Here is a 7,504-nt window from a genome sequence, read left to right as displayed (position 1 = left end):
GGCTATAAATAACTGTTCCATTATTCAGAATTGTAATTGTGTGCCCTCATAATTAGCGTGGATGAAATTCGTAGACCCGAGCTACAGGCTTCTGTAGGGCTGAACCTGCCTAGTTGATGTGTGTGCTTTAGAATGTTTTAATTATATATTCTGGCTTTTCTCCATTTTATTTTACAATTTGTATCATGTTAAATATTAGCCACTATAGGCAGCCACCGACAGTAATACCCACATACCTATTTTTAAATCTACCAGTTTCAAGTTGATGCTGAAACAGAGAAATATGCATAGATTACTTTTTCATTGATCCCTATATTCTGAACATGTTCTCTCTTATGTTTTCTAGTGAGTCCGTCGTCAAAATTCGAATTAAAGGTACACCGTATTTAAAGGGATGGCTTAAAATAAATGTACTGAAAACCCTATTGAATGAAAACTCCACGCCAAAATCTGTTGGCTCGCAAGTAGGAGGATTCTCAGGGGATTTATTAAATGTATTCAGCGCGTGGAAGGGAACCACTCCTGCAAAGCCCGTTACGCACCTGCATAAGGTAAGTCTGAATACCAACTACTGAGAAGTACGTAGGAAAGGCGTGCGTAGGAAAAGCGTACATTTCCTAAGTTGGAATCGGTCTCTTTGTAAATACTGGCCTTGATCCTTTAAAATATAGAGAAATAGCCTTGGAGAAAGATCACCCTCCCAAAATCCTAACCTCATCTATTAGAGGGAAAAAAACACTAATCTAAACTTAGATCAGTGTCTAAAGTCAACTTTATCCTACTTCAAGACGAGGGAAGGATTGAGACGTGGACCTAAATAGCTGTGTCTCTCCTAGAGTATCCTACAAGTATTTACATCCAACATTGCAGGAGGGAATTTATATAGCTAGACACATAGGTGTTACTTCCCCTCACCTGGAAGGGTACCTTGCACCCTTATAGCAGTCACACTATCTAGCTGTGTACTCTCTCTCTCACACACACACACACACACACACACACACACACACACACACACACACACACACACACCACAAAGTAAGTGTGAGAATACCGCCATATACATTCCCAATGACCTCAGAAGAGCTGCTATGCGTGCAGCGATGGAAAAGTCCTTTAGTACCCTGTATCTCTGATGTGTGGAGCCATCAGCATGTTTTAAATGGTTGAGTCAGTGGTATAGTTGTGGAGTGGAAGGTTTGGCAGTGTGTGTTGATTTCCTATGTCGTGGGGGTGGGACTGTGTGTGTCCGTGTGTGTGTGTGTTCCTATGTGGCGCTAAGCAAAAGGCTAACTGGAGGGGCACGCAAAATTGTTCTCCATTTGAGAGGATTGGCCTGTGCAGAATCACTGATCTACAAATCTTTATGCATCCCTGTAACCACTCATTATGTAATGGAGATGAATGAATCTACACAGCGCTGACTGGAAGGCCCAGCTTGGACATGGCAGTCAGGCTGAAGGGACAAGAAAAGACTGGGTCTGGGGCATGGCTGGGAAAGACTCTCTCTCTCACTCACACACACACACACACACAGGCAGCTTGATGACTGGTTAATGGTTAATAACCTCCAGGTGGTTGCCAGCTCTCTGGGACACAGCCTGCAGGGAGAAAGGACCCAAGCCCGGAGGGAGAAAGGGGGAGGGGAGGAGGGAGAGGGGGCAGGAGAGGAGATGGATGTAAAGATAGAGGAGGAAGGCGAAAGAGGGAGGGATAGATGGAAGGAGAGAGAGGGGGAGAACAGAAAGGAGGAGAAAGACACAGAGGGGGAAGAGAGAATGAAGACTGGTTAGAGGGAAGGGTTTAGGAGAGGAGAGGAAAGGAGAGAATAAGAGGAGTAGAGAGACAATTAGGCAGGGAAAGGAGGAAGAGCGAGAACAAAGATGAGAGAGAGGGAGGGAGGGAGAGAACAGGGATGAGAGAGAGAGAGAGAGGGGAGGGAGGGAGGGAGAGAACAGGGATGAGAGGGGGGAGTGAGGGAGAAAACAGGGATGAGAGAGAGAGAGGGGGAGGGAGGGAGAGAACAGGGATGAGAGAGAGAGGGGGGAGGGAGGGAGAGAACAGGGATGAGCGAGAGAGAGGGGGAGGGGGGAGGGGGAGGGAGGGAGAGAACAGGGATGAGAGGGGGAGTGAGGGAGAAAACAGGGATGAGAGAGAGAGAGGGGGAGGGAGGGAGAGAACAGGGATGAGAGAGAGAGGGGGAGGGAGGGAGAGAACAGGGATGAGAGGGGGAGGGAGGGAGGGAACAGGGATGGGAGAGAGAGGGGGAGGGAGAGAACAGGGATGAGAGGGAGGGAACAGGGATGAGAGAGTGAGAGAGAGGGGGAGGGAGAGAACAGGGATGAGAGAGAGAGAGGGGGAGGGAGGGAGAAAACAGGGATGAGAGAGAGGGGGGGGAGGGAGGGAGAGAACAGGGATGAGAGAGAGAGAGGGGGGAGGGAGGGAGAAAACAGGGATGAGAGAGAGAGGGGGGGATGGGAGGGAGAGAACAGGGATGAGAGAGAGAGGGGGAGGGAGGGAGAGAACAGGGATGATGGAGAGAGGGGGAGGGGGAGGGAGGGAGAAAACAGGGATGCGAGAGAGAGGGGGGAGGGAGGGAGAGAACAGGGATGAGAGAGGGGGAGGGAGGGAGAGAACAGGGATGAGAGAGGGGGAGGGAGGGAGAGAACAGGGATGAGAGAGGGGGAGGGAGGGAGAGAACAGGGATGAGAGAGGGGGAGGGAGGGAGAGAACAGGGATGAGAGAGGGGGAGGGAGGGAGAGAACAGGGATGAGAGAGAGAGGGGGAGGGAGAGAACAGGGATGGGAGGGAGGGAGAGAACATGGATGAGAGAGAGAGGGGGAGGGAGGGAGAGAACAGGGATGATGGAGAGAGCGAGAGAGGGGGAGGGAGGGAGAAAACAGGGATGAGAGAGAGGGGGAGGGGGAGGGAGGGAGAAAACAGGGATGAGAGAGAGAGGGGGAGGGAGGGAGAAAACAGGGATGAGAGAGAAGGGGAGGGGGAGGGAGGGAGAAAACAGGGATGAGAGAGAGAGGGGGAGGGAGGGAGAGAACAGGGATGAGAGAGAGGGGGAGGGAGGGAGAGAACAGGGATGAGAGAGGGGGGAGGGAGGGAGAGAACAGGGATGAGAGAGGGGGAGGGAGGGAGAGAACAGGGATGAGAGAGGGGGAGGGAGGGAGAGAACAGGGATGAGAGAGAGAGAGGGGGAGGGAGAGAACAGGGATGGGAGGGAGGGAGAGAACAGGGATGAGAGAGAGAGAGAGAGAGAGGGGGAGGGAGGGAGAAAACAGGGATGAGAGAGAGAGAGAGAGGGGGAGGGGAGGGAGGGAGAAAACAGGGATGAGAGAGAGAGGGAGGGAGGGAGAGAACAGGGATGAGAGAGGGGGAGGGAGGGAGAAAACAGGGATGGGAGAGAGGGGGAGGGAGGGAGAGAACAGGGATGAGAGGGGGAGGGAGGGAGAAAACAGGGATGAGAGAGAGGGGGAGGGAGAAAACAGGGATGGGAGAGAGAGGGGGGAGGGAGGGAGAGAACAGGGATGTGAGAGGGGAGGGAGGGAGAGAACAGGGATGAGAGAGAGAGGGGGAGGGAGAAAACAGGGATGAGAGAGAGAGGGAGGGAGAGAACAGGGATGTGAGAGAGAGGGAGGGAGAGAACAGGGATGAGAGGGGGAGGGAGGGAGAGAACAGGGATAAGAGAGAGAGAGAGGGGGAGGGAGGGAGGGAGAGAACAGGGATGAGAGACAGAGGGGGAGGGAGAAAACAGGGGTGTGAGAGAGAGGGAGGGAGGGAGGGAGAGAACAGGGATGAGAGAGAGAGGGAGGGGGGAGGGATGGAGAGAACAGGGATGAGAGAGAGAGGGGGGAGGGAGGGAGAGAACAGGGATGAGAGAGAGAGGGGAGGGAGGGAGAGAACAGGGATGGGAGGGAGGGAGGGAGGGAGGGAGGGAGAGAACAGGGATGAGAGAGAGAGGGGGAGGGAGGGAGAGAACAGGGATGAGAGAGAGAGAGGGGAGGGAGGGAGAGAACAGGGATGGGAGGGAGGGAGGGAGGGAGAGAACAGGGATGAGAGAGTGCGAGAGAGGGGGAGGGAGGAAGAGAACAGGGATGAGAGAGGGAGGGAGAGAACAGGGATGAAAGGGAGGGAGAGAACAGGGATGGGAGAGAGCAAGAGAGGGGGAGGGAGAAAACAGGGATGAGAGAGAGAGAGAGAGAGAGAGAGGGAGGGAGAGAACAGGGATGAGAGAGCAAGAGAGGGGGAGGGAGAAAACAGGGATGAGAGAGAGAGAGAGAGAGAGAGAGAGGGAGGGAGGGAGAGAACAGGGATAAGAGAGAGAGGGGGAGGGACAGAGAGAACAGAGATGAGGGGGAGGGAGAGAACAGGGATGTGAGAGAGAGGGAGGGAGGGAGGGATAGAACAGGGATGAGAGAGGGGGAGGGAGGGAGAGAACAGGGATGGGAGGGGGAGGGAGAGAACAGGGATGTGAGAGAGGGGGAGGGAGGGAGGGAGAGAACAGGGATAAGAGAGAGAGAGGGGGAGGGAGAAAACAGGGATGGAAGAGAGAGGGAGGGGGTGAGAGAACAGGGATGAGAGAGAGAGAGGGGGAGGAAGGGAAGAACAGGGATGAGAGAGAGAGAGAGAGGGGGAGGGAGGGGGAGAACAGGGATGAGAGAGAGAGAGAGAGAGGGGGGAGGGAGGGGGAGAACAGGGATGAGGGAGAGAGAGAGGGGGAGGGAGGGAGGGAGGGGGAGAACAGGGATGAGGGAGGGAGGGGGAGAACAGGGATGAGGGGGGAGGGGGAGAACAGGGATGAGAGAGAGAGAGGGGGAGACAGGGAGAGAACAGGGATGGGAGGGAGGGAGGGAGGAGAGAACAGGGATGAGAGAGAGGGAGGGGGGAGAACAGGGATGAGAGAGAGAGGGGGAGGGAGGGAGAGAACAGGGATGAGAGAGAGGAAGAGGGAGGGAGAGAACAGGGATGGGAGGGAGGGAGAGAACAGGGATGGGAGGGAGGGAGGGAGAGAACAGGGATGAGAGAGGGAGAGAACAGGGATCAGAGAGGGAGATGGGGAGGGAGGGAGAGAACCGGGATTAGAGAGAGAGAGGGGGAGGGAGGGAGAAAACAGGGATGAGAGAGAGAGAGGGGGAGGGAGGGAGAGAACAGGGATGAGAGAGAGAGAGGGGGAGGGAGGGAGAAAACAGGGATGAGAGAGAGAGGGGGGATGGGAGGGAGAGAACAGGGATGAGAGAGAGGGGGAGGGAGGGAGAGAACAGGGATGATGGAGAGAGCGAGAGAGGGGGAGGGAGGGAGAAAACAGGGATGGAGAGAGGGGGAGGGGGGAGGGAGGGAGAAAACAGGGATGCGAGAGAGGGGGGGAGGGAGGGAGAGAACAGGGATGAGAGAGGGGGAGGGAGGGAGAGAACAGGGATGAGAGAGGGGGAGGGAGGGAGAGAACAGGGATGAGAGAGGGGGAGGGAGGGAGAGAACAGGGATGAGAGAGGGGGAGGGAGGAGAGAACAGGGATGAGAGAGAGAGAGGGGGAGGGAGAGAACAGGGATGGGAGGGAGGGAGAGAACAGGGATGAGAGAGAGAGAGAGGGGGAGGGAGGGAGAAAACAGGGATGAGAGAGAGAGAGAGAGGGGGAGGGGAGGGAGGGAGAAAACAGGGATGAGAGAGAGAAGGGGGAGGGAGGGAGAGAACAGGGATGAGAGAGGGGGAGGGAGGGAGAAAACAGGGATGGGAGAGAGGGGGGAGGGAGGGAGAGAACAGGGATGTGAGAGGGGGAGGGGGAGGGAGGGAGAAAACAGGGATTAGAGAGAGGGGGGAGGGAGGGAGAGAACAGGGATGAGAGAGGGGGAGGGAGGGAGAAAACAGGGATGGGAGAGAGAGGGGAGGGAGGGAGAGAACAGGGATGTGAGAGGGGGAGGGAGGGAGAGAACAGGGATGAGAGAGAGAGGGGGGGAGGGAGAAAACAGGGATGAGAGAGAGAGGGGAGGGAGAGAACAGGGATGTGAGAGAGAGGGAGGGAGAGAACAGGGATGAGAGGGGGAGGGAGGGAGAGAACAGGGATGAGAGAGAGACAGAGGGGGAGGGAGGGAGGGAGAGAACAGGGATGAGAGACAGAGGGGGAGGGAGAAAACAGGGGTGTGAGAGAGAGGGAGGGAGGGAGGGAGAGAACAGGGATGAGAGAGAGAGGGAGGGGGAGGGATGGAGAGAACAGGGATGAGAGAGAGAGAGGGGAGGGAGGGAGAGAACAGGGATGAGAGAGAGAGGGGAGGGAGGGAGAGAACAGGGATGGGAGGGAGGGAGGGAGGGAGGGAGAGAACAGGGATGAGAGAGAGAGGGGGGAGGGAGGGAGAGAACAGGGATGAGAGAGAGAGGGGAGGGAGGGAGGGAGGGAGAGAACAGGGATGAGAGAGTGCGAGAGAGGGGGAGGGAGGAAGAGAACAGGGATGAGAGAGGGAGGGAGAGAACAGGGATGAAAGGGAGGGAGAGAACAGGGATGGGAGAGAGCAAGAGAGGGGGAGGGAGAAAACAGGGATGAGAGAGAGAGAGAGAGAGAGAGAGAGAGAGAGAGAGAGAGAGGGAGGGAGAGAACAGGGATGAGAGAGCAAGAGAGGGGGAGGGAGAAAACAGGGATGAGAGAGAGAGAGAGAGAGAGAGAGAGGGGGGAGGGAGGGAGAGAACAGGGATAAGAGAGAGAGGGGGAGGGACAGAGAGAACAGAGATGAGAGAGAGGGGGAGGGAGAGAACAGGGATGTGAGAGAGAGGGAGGGAGGGAGGGATAGAACAGGGATGAGAGAGGGGGAGGGAGGGAGAGAACAGGGATGGGAGGGGGAGGGAGAGAACAGGGATGTGAGAGAGGGGAGGGAGGGAGGGAGAGAACAGGGATAAGAGAGAGAGAAGGGGAGGGAGAAAACAGGGATGGAAGAGAGAGGGAGGGGGGTGAGAGAACAGGGATGGGAGGAAGGGAAGAACAGGGATGAGAGAGAGAGAGAGAGGGGGAGGGAGGGGGAGAACAGGGATGAGAGAGAGAGAGAGAGGGGGAGGGAGGGGGAGAACAGGGATGAGGGAGAGAGAGAGGGGGAGGGAGGGAGGGGGAGAACAGGGATGAGGGAGGGAGGGGGAGAACAGGGATGAGAGAGAGAGAGGGGGAGACGGGGAGAGAACAGGGATGGGAGGGAGGGAGGGAGAGAGAGAACAGGGATGAGAGAGAGGGAGGGGGAGAACAGGGATGAGAGAGAGAGGGGGAGGGAGGGAGAGAACAGGGATGAGAGAGAGGAAGAGGGAGGGAGAGAACAGGGATGGGAGGGAGGGAGAGAACAGGGATTAGAGAGAGGGAGGGAGAGAACAGGGATGAGAGAGGGGGGAGAACAGGGATCAGAGAGGGAGATGGGGAGGGAGGGAGAGAACCGGGATTAGAGAGAGGGGGAGGGAGGAAGAGAACAGGGATAAGAGAGAGGGGGGAGGGAGGAGAGAACAGGGATGGGAGGGAGGGAGGGAGGGA

Source organism: Coregonus clupeaformis, chromosome 15 (assembly GCF_020615455.1).
Source record: "Coregonus clupeaformis isolate EN_2021a chromosome 15, ASM2061545v1, whole genome shotgun sequence".
Classification (NCBI taxonomy): Eukaryota; Metazoa; Chordata; class Actinopteri; order Salmoniformes; family Salmonidae; genus Coregonus; species Coregonus clupeaformis.
The sequence above is the reverse complement of the archived record's forward strand: the minus strand, read 5'-3'. Positions refer to the sequence as shown.